This window comes from Neoarius graeffei, chromosome 5, assembly GCF_027579695.1.
Source record: "Neoarius graeffei isolate fNeoGra1 chromosome 5, fNeoGra1.pri, whole genome shotgun sequence".
Lineage (NCBI taxonomy): Eukaryota > Metazoa > Chordata > Actinopteri > Siluriformes > Ariidae > Neoarius > Neoarius graeffei.
In genome coordinates, this window is record NC_083573.1 from 26761396 (window position 1) to 26774774 (window position 13379).

Consider the following 13379-nt stretch of genomic DNA (forward strand, 5'->3'; position numbering starts at 1 on the left):
ACACCACCTTGCATATTATTATTATTATCATCATCAGTAGCGGTAGGTAGGCCTATCATCATTACTAGGCTATTGTTATAACTGGAAGTAGCATCAGACTTCTAATGTGAGCTTACAGGCATTATTATTATTACTATTATTATTATGAGTAGTGGTAGGCCTATTATCATTACTAGGCTATAGCTATATAATTATGATTTATAAATATATAATTATAAATTATAAATATATATATATAAATTATATATAAATTATAAATATATAATTATTATTATTATCATCAGTAGCGGTAGGTAGGCCTATCATCATTACTAGGCTATTGTTATAACTGGAAGTAGCATCAGACTTCTAATGTGAGCTTACAGGCATTATTATTATTACTATTATTATTATGAGTAGTGGTAGGCCTATTATAATTACTAGGCTATTGCTATAACTGGGAATTGGCACTAGACCTCTGATATGAATTTATGCTTTATTATTGTTATTATTACTAGCCCTAATAATAGGCATATCATCTGCATGTTTTACAGAAGCTTGCAGGTAGGCGATGTTAATGGGAGACCTGAGCCTGCTTTGCCTTGCAAAGATCCTCAATTCTTGGTGCAATGTCTGATAAACATAGCCTCAAATCATCCTCGATTTGTGCACGATTGCGGTATTTCGTTTTGAGTGCAGTCATTTTTGAGAATCCTGCCTCACACAAATATGTGGACGCGAAAGGGAGGAGAATCTTCAAGACGACGTCACAGAGTTGAGGGTATTCCTGCATCAATGCTGCCCAGAATGATGAAAGAGGGCAGGAGGTAAAAAGTTCCTTCAGCCTACTGTCGCTCTTCAGCTCAATAAGCTGTTCCTGCATATCAATTGACAGCTCGTTTGCTGTATACACAAATGGATCTCGAACCCACGCAAAAGAGCGATAATCCTCTTTAAAGTACGTCGCAAATTCTTTTCCCATTGCAGACAGGTGCTCAGACGCTGATTGAAATAGAGAGGAGAAATCGTGTGATGTGCCTGCATCAGTGATAAAGTCTGCAAGGCTGGGGAACATGTCGCAGTTCCCTCGACTGATGCGGCCATGCCAGAGGTCAATTTTTTGTGTGAAGGCGTCCACTCTGTCTTCGAGGAGCAAAATATGAGTTTCGCGGCCTTGCAGAGACAGGTTGAGGCCATTGAAACGGTCAAATATATCGACCAAATAGGACAGATCTGATTTGATTTCTGTCAAAAAACACTTCACCTCCTCTCGCAGCTCATACAACCGCTGCAACACCTGCACCCTGGAGAGCCAGCGAACTTCAGTGTGCAGAAGCAGCTGTTCATGCCCTGACCCCATCTCCTGGCAGAGGACCCCAAACAAGCGAGAGTTTAGGGTTATTTGATTAGATTTGTCATTTTCATGGATTGGTTCAGCACGGAGTCAAAAAAACCCGGCATTTTTTTAGCAGCTAATGCTTCGCGATGGACCATACAATGTGTCCATTTCACAAGTGGAGCTACTTGCTGAACACAAGCAACTAGGCCACACTCGCGGCCCATCATTGCCCATGCACCATCCGTGCTTAGGCCAACGCATCGGTCCCAAGCCAAACCATTTTCACGGATAAAAATATCAAGGACATTGAAGATGGCTTCTCCTGTAGTGTGCGACTGAAGAGGCCGGCAAAACAGGACATCCTCCTCAATCGCCTTGTCATGCAGATACCTGACATAGGTGAGGAGCTGTGCCTGCCCAGCAATATCAGTGGATTTGTCCAGCTGCAGCACATAGTAAGGACTCTGTTTTATGAACTCTATGAATTGCTCTCTGAGGTCATTAGACATGTCTGAAATCCTCCTAGCGACTGTGTCATTGGACAGTGGTACTGCACCAAGTTTGGCTGCTGCACTATCTCCTATCATTATTCTGCACATGTCTTGTGTGGCCGGCAAAATGAGAGTCTTGGCAATTGTATGCGGTTTACCCAGTTTAGCTATTTTTTTCGGCCACTACATACGATGCCTCCAAACACTGTTTAGACACAGTGCCGTGCACTGAAATGGCTGCCTGTTGCTGATAGAGGCCATCAAGCTTTCTTTTAAATTATTCTGCCAGTTTATCTTTAATAGCAGCATGTTTTGTTTCGAGGTGCCTTTTACGTTTGCAGGGCTTCATGCTGTCGTTTGCTAGCACCTTGGCACACACGACACACTGAGGTCTCAGATCAGCCGTGACTGTAAATCCAAACTACAGGTATGCTTCATCGTACCTTCGAACCTTTTTTGCAGCTGGTGGTGCGTCAGTTGCCTTGTTGGTCCTCACTAGAAATCTCTCCATTTTTGTTAATTATAATTTGGATGTGTGGCTATGTTCAGAGACAAGTATCGGGGACTAATCAGATGGGACTTATGCATGTTCTTTAATGCAAGTGTTTAACAATTTTGCAGGCAATACCAATTTTATTTGAAGACTTAAGTTTGTAGTCCTGAGTGAGTGAGTGAGTGAGTGAGTGAGTGTGTAATTGTCTTAGTCGCGTGTGTTGTATGTGTTGCAACATGGTGAAAAAGGCAGAGGCTTACCTTATTAGCGAAGTGCACGCTTAGCAGTTAAAAAATAGCTAGGGCTGAGATTGGGATAGTCTTTAAAAAGACTGTTTGGGTTTGAAGTAAAGGCCTAAAGTAGATTGATATCAACACTGATAACAGATAGACTAGCGAGAGCTGGCACAAGCGAACTTGGCAAGAGACTAGACTACAGTGAATGAAGCTCAACACGTGTGCAGACGCTTATATAGAGGATGTGCAGTCACGTGACCCACAAGTGTGTACTCTGCCATATTGGACAGCATCAGGATTGTTTACCTTGTGCAAGCGTAATGGATCCAGGGAGTAATCCCCAAGAAAATTCGGAAAATACCCCATCTACATCTCGTGATAACTTGTCTAAGTTTGTTCAGCATCTTGAAGGTGACGTGAGGCAGCGTTACGTGGAAAAGTGTTCCAGGTTGGGGATTGCAGATCCGTACAACTTGCCGCAATCCTTGTTCAGGGAAATTCGGAGCTGCGGTGCCAGCGATTTGCTCGATCTGGCCTACCACGACATTTACAATTTTCTTGTTAATCATGAATTGTGTTACACTGGCAAAGCCCTCAAAGCTTACAAGAGCCTGGAAGCTCATAAATATTTTGTTGCGGGATGGGTATCCCAACTATACCTCTGGAAGGTTCCGAAGAAGAATGTCTACTTGATAACCTCACGGGTAAGTGGCATTAAGACGTTTATCATAAAGAGACTATGCAGGACGTTTTATCGTAAGAATGTTTGAAATCTAAACTCAGTTCCAGATAATGACAGGGTTGTAAATATGTATGTTTTTGTCTGAAAAACAGTAAATCAGAAAGCTGCGCATGTTTGCGCGGAAGCTGCGCAAATGTGCATGGCTTTCTGATTTACTGTTTTCTTCTCATACTTATACTTCCTGTTTCATGGACTGTAACGGCATTTGCTCATTTAGTAATTGTAATACAGAATTTACTTTAATGAAATTATTCAGACACTCCAACGCCCCCCCAAAAAAAAAATCGGATCGGCACTATTCAGCCGTGAAAAAGGCGGCATCCGCCGTTTGCATCCCTGTTTAAACTCATAGGTTAACCGACTTTAACCGGCTAATGAGGCTCGGTGGTCGGTCAAGATTTTTTTTTAGTTTTCGCCATCCCTACTATGGATTGGCCTTTCAAAGGCATATATGAGCCAAAAAGATAAAACATTGTCATAGACTAGGCCAGGGTAGTAGGGCTAGGCATAGCCATTTTAAACATTAGAAACTGTCTAGTTTCTAAGTATGCAGTTATCATTCAATCCGAAAATCAACTTAACAGATGTACTAGGAGTATTGAATTAGAAGATTACACCTACCCCCTCCTAGAACTGCCACCTTATTGTGGTGGAGGGGTTTGTGTGCTTGAATGACCCTAGGAGCTATGTTGTCGGGGGCATTATGCCCCTGTTAGGGTTTCCCAAGGCAGACAGGTCCTAGGTGACAGGCCAGACCAAGAGCAGTTCACCAAAAACCCCCTATGGAGAAAAAATCCAGGACTGTGACGTCGCCCGGTAGGACGCAGCCAGGGCCCCACCCTGGAGCCAGGCCCGGGGTTGGGGCTCGTATGCGAGTGCTTGGTGGCCGGGCCTTTGCCCATGGGGCCCGGCCGGGCTCAGCCCGAAGAGGTGACGTGGGCCCGACCTCCTGTGGGTTCACCACCCACAGAGGTAGCAGTAGGGGTTTGGTGCAGTGTGGATTGGGTGGCAGTCGAAGGCAGGGGCCTTGACGACCTGATCCCCGGACACAGCGGCTGGCTGTTGGGACATGGAATGTCACTTCGCTGGGGGGGAAGGAGCCTGAGCTTGTGCGGGAGGTTGAGAGGTACCGGCTAGAGATAGTCGGGCTCACCTCCACGCACAGCTTGGGCTCTGGAACCCAGCTCCTCGAGAGGGGCTGGACTTTCCACTTCTCTGGAGTCGCCCGTGGTGAGCGGCGGTGGGCTGGTGTGGGCTTGCTTATAGCTCCCCAGCTCAGCCGCCATGTGTTGGAGTTTACCCCAGTGAACGAGAGGGTCACCTCTCTGCGCCTTTGGATTGGGGAGAGGGCTCTTGCTGTTGTTTGTGCCTACGGGCCAAATAGCAGTATAGAGTATCCGGCCTTCTTGGAGTCCCTGGGAGAGGTACTGAGGGGTGCTCAGACTGGGGACTCCATTGTGCTACTGGGGGACTTCAATGCTCACGTGGGAGACGACAGTGATACCTGGAGGGGCGTGGTTGGGAGGAACGGCCTCCCCGATCTGAACCCGAGTGGTGTTTTGTTATTGGACTTCTGTGCTAGTCACGGTTTGTCCATAACGAACACCATGTTCGAGCATAGGGGTGTCCATAAGTGCACGTGGCACCAGGACACCTTAGGTCGGAGGTCGATGATCGACTTCCGTCGTTTCATCTGATCTCCGGCCCTATGTCTTGGACACTCGGGTGAAGAGAGGGGCTGAGCTGTCAACTGATCACCACCTGGTGGTGAGTTGGATCCGCTGGTGGAGGAGGAAGCTGGACAGACCTGGCAGGCCCAAACGTATGGTGAGAGTCTGCTGGGAACGTCTGGCCGAGCACTCTGTTGGGGAGGTCTTTAACTCCCACCTCCGGGAGAGCTTTTCCCAGCTTCCGAGGGAGGTGGGGGACATTGAGTCTGAGTGGACCATGTTCTCTACCTCCATTGTGGACACAGCTGTTCGGAGCTGTGGCCGCAAGGTCTCCGGTGCCTGTCGTGGCGGCAATCCCCGAACCCGGTGGTGGACACCGGAAGTAAGGGATGCTGTCAAGCTGAAGAAGGAGTCCTATCGGGCCATGTTGACCTCCAGGACTCCTGAGGCAGCTGACAGGTATCGGCAGGCCAGGCGTGCTGCAGCTCGGGCAGTTGCAGAGGCAAAAACTCGGAACTGGGAGGAGTTCGGGGAGGCCATGGAGAAGGACTATCGGTCGGCCTCGAAGAAATTCTGGCAAACCGTCCGGCGCCTCAGGAGGGGGAAGCAGTACTCTGCCAACACTGTTTACAGTGCGGGTGGGGAGCTGTTGACCTCGACTGGGGACATTGTCGGGCGGTGGAAGGAATACTTTGAGGATCTCCTCAATCCCACCATCATGTCTTCCACTGAGGAGACTGAGGCTGATGACTCAGAGGTGGACTCGTCCATTACCCAAGCCGAAGTCACTGAGGTGGTTTGCAAGCTCCTCGGTGGCAAGGCACCGGGGGTGGATGAGATCCGCCCTGAGTATCTCAAGTCTCTGGATGTTGTGGGGCTGTCTTGGTTGACACGCCTCTGCAACATCGCGTGGCGGTCGGGGACGGCGCCTCTGGAGTGGCAGACTGGGGTGGTGGTCCCTCTTTTTAAGAAAGGGGACCGGAGAGTGTGCTCCAATTATAGGGGAATCACACTTCTCAGCCTCCCAGGGAAAGTTTACTCCAGGGTACTGGAGAGGAGAATTCGACCAATAGTCGAACCTTGGATCCAGGAGGAACAATGCGGTTTTCGTCCTGGTCGCGGAACACTGGACCAGCTCTATACCCTTCATAGGGTGCTCGAGGGTTCATGGGAGTTTGCCCAACCAGTCCACATGTGCTTTGTGGATCTGGAGAAGGCATTCGACCGTGTCCCCCGTGGTATTCTGTGGGGGGTGCTTCGGGAGTATGGGGTTCGGGGCTCTTTGCTAAGGGCTGTCCGGTCCCTGTACGAATGGAGCAGGAGTCTGGTTCGCATTGCCGGCAGTAAGTCAGACCTGTTCCCAGTGCATGTTGGACTCCGGCAGGGCTGCCCTTTGTCACCGGTTCTGTTCATAATTTTTATGGACAGAATTTCTAGGCGCAGCCAGGGGCCGGAAGGAATCCTGTTTGGGAACCACAGGATTTCATCTCTGCTTTTTGCGGATGATGTTGTTCTGTTGGCTTCTTCAAACCAGGACCTTCAGCATGCACTGGGGCGGTTTGCAGTCGAGTGTGAAGCGGTTGGGATGAGAATCAGCACCTCCAAGTCCGAGGCCATGGTTCTCGACCGGAAAAGGGTGGCTTGCCCTCTCCAGGTTGGTGGAGAAGTCCTGCCTCAAGTGGAGGAGTTTAAGTATCTCGGGATCTTGTTCACGAGTGAGGGAAGGATGGAGCGTGAGATCGACAGGCGGATCGGTGCAGCCTCCGCAGTGATGCGGTCGCTTTACCGGTCCGTCGTGGTGAAGAAGGAGCTGAGCCAAAAGGCGAAGCTCTCAATTTACCGGTCGATCTACGTTCCGACTCTCACCTATGGTCATGAGCTTTGGGTAATGACAGAAAGAACAAGATCGTGGATACAAGCGGCTGAAATGAGTTTCCTTCGCAGGGTGGCTGGGCGCTCCCTTAGAGATAGGGTGAGAAGCACAGTCACTCGGGAGGAGCTCGGAGTAGAGCCGCTGCTCCTCCACATCGAGAGGAACCAGCTGAGGTGGCTCGGGCATCTTTTTCGGATGCCTCCTGGACGCCTCCCTGGGGAGGTGTTCCAGGCATGTCCCCCCGGGAGGAGGCCCCGGGGAAGACCCAGGACACGCTGGAGGGACTATGTCTCTCGGCTGGCCTGGGAACGCCTCGGTGTTCTTCCCGAGTAGCTGGCTGAGGTGTCTGGGGAAAGGGAAGTTTGGGCTTCCATGCTTAGACTGCTGCCTCCGCGACCCGGTCCTGGATAAGTGGAAGAAGACGAGAGAGACGAGAGATTACACCTACCTGATATGAAGTGTTCACTACAAATTCGGCTGGTAGAACTGGGGTTCCAGCTTTCTCTTCGCACAGCGGACACCCATTTTACGCGTCTCTCCTCGTCTGCAGGGAATCTATAAAATGACAGGCCCTCCTTTTGGCCCTGTCTATTGGTACAACCAAATGCTGAACAAGATATTACCATTCTCGAAAGATCTACTCCCACACACTTGATAATTAGAACGGGTTCGTCTAAGTTCTATGCGCGGCCTTGCTGTCCAAGATGGCAGATAAACAAATATCACGTGACCTCGTGACGTCACATGCACGCTCTCTATAGTAGGCTAGCCTAGCAGTTACGTGACATTGCGTCACAGGCTCAAAATACTACCCCCTGTATTGATAAATTTGAAATGACACTGTTTGGTTGATTTGTTTCTGTGTTATAGTAGTCCAACCACTTGCATTTTCGACATGGGAATTTTTGTGATTTTTTAAAATGATTTTTTTCCCTGTTTTTTTCCCCCTTATCCTAGCCTACTCGCCCCCCCCCCCCCCCCCGGGAGAGTGTCCGCGCCCTCCCAGGGGGGCGGGCCCCACCGGTTGAGAACCACTGGCTTAGAAGTTACCCTGCGGTCCTTTGTGACCTCACCGACTATTACACGGCTTGCTCTTGGAGTGATCTTTGTTGGTTGACCACTCCTGGGGAGAGTAACAATGGTCTTGAATTTTCTCCATTTGTACACAATCTGTCTGACTGTGGATTGGTGGAGTCCAAACTCTTTAGAGATGATTTTGTAACCTTTTCCAGCCTGATGAGCATCAACAACGTTTTTTCTGAGGACCTCAGAAATCTCCTTTGTTCATGCCATGATGTACTTCCATAAACGTGTTGTGAAGATCAGACTTTGATAGATCCCTGTTCTTTAAATAAAACAGGGTGCCCACTCACACCTGATTGTCATCCCATTGATTGAAAACACCTGACTCTAATTTCACCTTCAAATTAACTGCTAATCCTAGAGGTTCACATACTTTTGCCACTCACAGATATGTAATATTGGATCATTTTCCTCAATAAATAAATTACCAAGTATAATATTTTTGTCTCATTTGTTTAACTGGGTTCTCTTTATCTACTTTTAGGACTTGTGTGAAAATCTGATGATGTTTTAGGTCATATTTATGCAGAAATATAGGAAATTCTAAAGGGTTCACAAACTTCCAAGCACCACTGTATGCTTTGTAGGAGTACATGGTCTCTGTTAGGTTCTGAAGAATGTCATGTTTCAACTCCTTTGAAACTTTTAGATATGTTCCATCCTTGAGACAAATTTCCTTGACAGAGTCTATATTTGACAACAGATAATTCAGGAATGGAAAACTCATTAGGCCATGACTTTCTTTTCTCCTGTGATGAAGTGGAGATTGAATGAAAAGTTCTGTATCTGCTGTACTTAGACTTCATTCATATTTTTACTCAATGTTGACAGTGAAATCAAATCAAGCACAGGAATGATTTTCACAGTTGGGTTTTCAGGAAGTTCAGACAATCTGTGAGGCTGCAAAGTTTGTTATCAAATTCTGGGTCTCAAAACTGGAAAAAGATCCCCCCATCCTCAACTGTCCAGTTTTGGTGAGTGCATGGCCATGATAGCCTCAGATTCTTGTTCTCAGCTGACAGGAGAGGAACTCAATGTGTAGCCCATTCACCTCAAAGTCCATGTTTTGTGCATGCTGAGATGTTTTCTGCTCACCATGGTTGTAACAAGTGATTGAGTTACTATATACTTCCTGGCAGCTCAAACCAATCTTGAATCTTATTATATCTCATCATAAAATAATCAGTCTTAGCAAAGGTAACTTACTAATGCTATGATGGCAGCATTAATACAGAATAGTACATTGAGATTTTGGAGCAACATATTCTGCCTTCAAGACATCTTTTCCAGGGATATTTCAACAAAACAATGCAAAACCACATTCTGCACCCATTACAAAGGCATGGCTGCAGAAGAAGAGGGCACCTATCCGTGATAGAGAATGAGGCAAAATAACACCTGAAACACTTCATGACTTGGTATCTTCAGTCCCTAAACATCTTTTAAGTGTTGTGAGAAGGAATGGCTGTGTTACAAAATGGTAAATGCTTTACCGTCCCCACTTTTTTAAAAAAAATGTGTTGCAAGAATCAAAATTGAAATATGTTTATTTTGAAACAAACAAACAAAAAAAAACCCCCAAAACCAATAATAAAATTCATGAGGTAAACCATCAAATAATGTGCTGTTGTAATATTTTGAGTGCAATACAGGTCAATGACAACTTACAAATCATCTTTTTTTTTTTTTTGGGCTTTTTTCACCTTTATTGGATAGGACAGTGTAGAGACAGGAAATGAGCGGGAGAGAGAGATAGGGAAGGATCGGGAAATGACCTCGGATCGGAATCGAACCCAGGTCCCTGGATTTATGGCATGGCGCCTTATCCACCTGAGCCACGACACCCCCACAAATCATCATTTTTAATTTTAGTTTCAATTTCAACATACCGCCCCAACTTTTTTCTGTTATTCAAGCATGACATAGGAAAAACATATTATTAATATTTTATTTGTTAAAACACGTTATTTGTTGAAAATAAAATTAGGAAATGCAATTACTAAGTCAGGGGAGACTATTACAGTCCTGGAATATTTATAGTTAGCACTGTATCAGGAGTGTTTGGTCAAAATTGGTGGGAAATTTCTATGCAAATATAATACGCAGGGTCAGAGACAGCAAACGTCATCAAACCCTAGCTTCAGGAATGAACAAAGTCTAACTACATGATGAATGACAGGAGCTGCACCTAATCAGCACTGAGAGAGAAGAGCATAAGTGTGTAAACACAGCAAATAGAAGTGAGTTGTCGTCTAATACTATACGAGTTTTAGCCTTTTTTCCCCTTGCTGAACAGGTTAGAAATGTGTTTGTTCTCTAATTAGTTAGGAGACTAGTGAATGATAGATAATAGTCAGCTGGTTGATCCTAATTGTGGAATTGTAGCCAAATTTAATATTGCCAAGTTACTGCATATTTTTGAATTTCAAACTTGAAAATGAATGGGAGGTGGAATGAAAAAAACTAGACTGATGTAAAGCAGTGTTTCTCAACCACTGGGCCACGAAATGCCATCTAGTGGTCTGCAAATTTTTTTCAAGTGTAAGCTAATTTTTAGTCGTAGTAGGGTACAACTGCTGGGTTGCATCCGATGTCACATTAAGCTACGGTCACATTACAGCTCGCGATGCTTTACGATGAGTTATTGATGAAAATGAGGCATTTTGGTAGCAATATACATGTGAGCTAAAAGTTGTGGTCACACAGCAGGTAAACACTTGACTGTCGCACCTTTGCGCGCTTGAGTCTGGCACAGCTTGAGCGGCCACGCGCACTCACGGAGCGCGTTGTGCATGCGCTTGTGACCCAGTCGTTATGGGAAACACCTGATGCCGATCTGAGCGCAATCAGCACACAGAGATACAGAAACTGTTTTCACAGAGGCTTTGTAAAGTATCATCATTATCACAGTCACATTTGTTTCTAGTAATGTTTATAACGCTGTTTAAATACTCTGCTTCTCTTTTGCTTTTGTAAAACAAACAAACAAAACACTTGTAAGATGGTTCTGGACACTTACAGTAATACATTTCTGTCTTAAGACTACAGTTAACTTGCTACCTTTAGGACTGCAGTTGTCATGAACAGTTTTGCACTCAAGTCTCCATCAGTGAACAGTTTATAACTTCAACAAAACAGACTTCATGTTAAAACTATAATGAATTTCCTGGTTACAAAGTTATATTTTGTGACTCCATAGGAGACAGTTATAGAAGCTAATTATTTATAATCACACTATCTGTCATCACCCAAATGAGGATGGATTCCCTTTTTAGGGCCCGTCCACACGAGTACGCGGCCTCACCCAATACGCTGTCATTTTGAAAAAAATCTCTGTAAACACGGCGTCGTTTCCAGAAATATCTGCGTCCACACGGATTCACTGGAAACGACCCAAAACGCTGTAGTACATATGCCAGGCCTGTATGTGGCGCTGTGACGCCACCACACCAATACACTAAAACCGGAAGAGAAGCCATGGAGCATGCGTATAAAGGTCACACACTGTTTACTAACAAGCTCATAACACGAGAAGAGGATGATCATGGCCAGCGCAACTCTGAGAGGAAGAGGAGAGTCTTTTGTGTGGACCGACAATGAAGTGGAACTTCTACTTTGTGTCACATTGGACGTCTCTGCAGTATGAGCACAAGCCTGTAGTCCGCCATTATTGTTATGACGCATCTAGCGGCGGCGGCTGAGGTTAAAGGTTAGAGAGGCGGGGCTTATACGTCATCGTTTCTGAAAAAATCTGCATTCGCCGTCCAGGCGACTCTGGCGTTTTAGGATTTTCCCACTCTGGGACCTGTTTTCAAAAAATACCGGTTTCACACCTCGAAAAAGCCAGATCCGTCTGGACGCGAGGCCGAAACGATAAAGTATTTATGCAGATTCGACAAAAACGTACTCGTGTGGACGGGCCCTTAGTCTGGTTCCTCTCGAGGTTTCTTCCTCATGTTGTCTGAGGGAGTTTTTCATTACCACCGTTGCCACAGGCTTGCTCATTGGAGATAAATTAGGGATAAAATTAGCTCATGTTTAAAGTCTTTAATTCTCTGTAAACCTGCTTTGCAACAATGCCTGTTGTTAAAAGTGCTGTAAAAATAAACTTGACTTAAATATCACGCCTGCTAATAAACACACTTCCTGCACTTAGATCCATCTACTGCCGTCTACCTTGTAGCGTCCTGATCCCCAGATCTTTAACCCAACCACATATAAAAAGTTGTACGCCTCCATGCTCTTCCAGGTTTTCATCTGTGTCTCCGTGTAGAATGATGTCTGCAGCACCAGGTAGTTCGAGATGTCGGGGAACTCAACAGATGGATAATTTTCCAACTTATAGGAAAAATCCTTCTTCCTAGTGTGTAAGGATCTATCCCATTGGATAGTTTCTATAGCCACTTCTTTTGAGTGTACTTCTTGGTTTTAATAACTTGCTTGTTTGCTGTACACAAACATGGCAATAAGTTCTTGTGTTAATGGACCAGACTCCATTTTTGGATCATTAATCCCTTTTGCCTGAGAATGACCCGCACGCATGGTTTGGCTTCTGGCACATCCATACAGTTTTAAATACAATACCTACAATTAAAAACAGTTTGTTTTTATTGCACTTATTTAATTCCTGGGCTTCCATCTGTAACAGGGAGTGATGTTTCATCCCATTAATATACTTTTTCAATAGATTATTAGATTCTAATAGAATAGATGAGCCAAAATAATTGGGGATCTTTTTCAATGGCCCCCAACTCGTTACAAGTATAAATAGGTGGGCCTCAAAGCAGAAAAGATTGAGAACCCCTGATGCAAGGTAAATATTAAGGGCAGCAGCCAATCAGATTGTTTTAGATAGGGTGGGATTAATCATGAGTCATGCCCATGATCAAACATCACTGTGTGCAGTGCACAAGGGAGGACACAGACAGCAGCAACTACAGCCCAAACTCTTGCATAGGTATCTGCCATCACAATTGCATGTACCATAAGCATGTACACTAGATGGCAGTGTCATACGGACCAGAATAGAAAAGATCCATCCATTATCCATAACTATTTATCCTGTGCAGGGTCATGGGCAAGCTGGAGCCTACCCCAGCTGACTATGGACGAGAGGCGGGATACACCCTGGACAAGTTACCAGATCATCGCAGGGCTGACACACAGAGACAAACAATCATTCACACTCACACCTACAGTCAATTTAGAGCCACCACAATTAGCCTAACCTGTATGTCTTTGGACTGTGGGGGAAACCAGAGCACCTGGAAGAAACCCACACAGACACGGGGAGAACATGCAAACTCTACACAGAAAGACCCCCATCGGCCACTGGGCTCGAACCCAGAACCTTCTTGCTGTGAGGCAACAGTGCTAACCACCACACCACCGTGCCACCCTGTAAGAGAAAATAGTGAATGAAAAAGTGAACCCAGTGAGCAAAAAACAAAGGATAGTTCAGTGTTAAAAATAA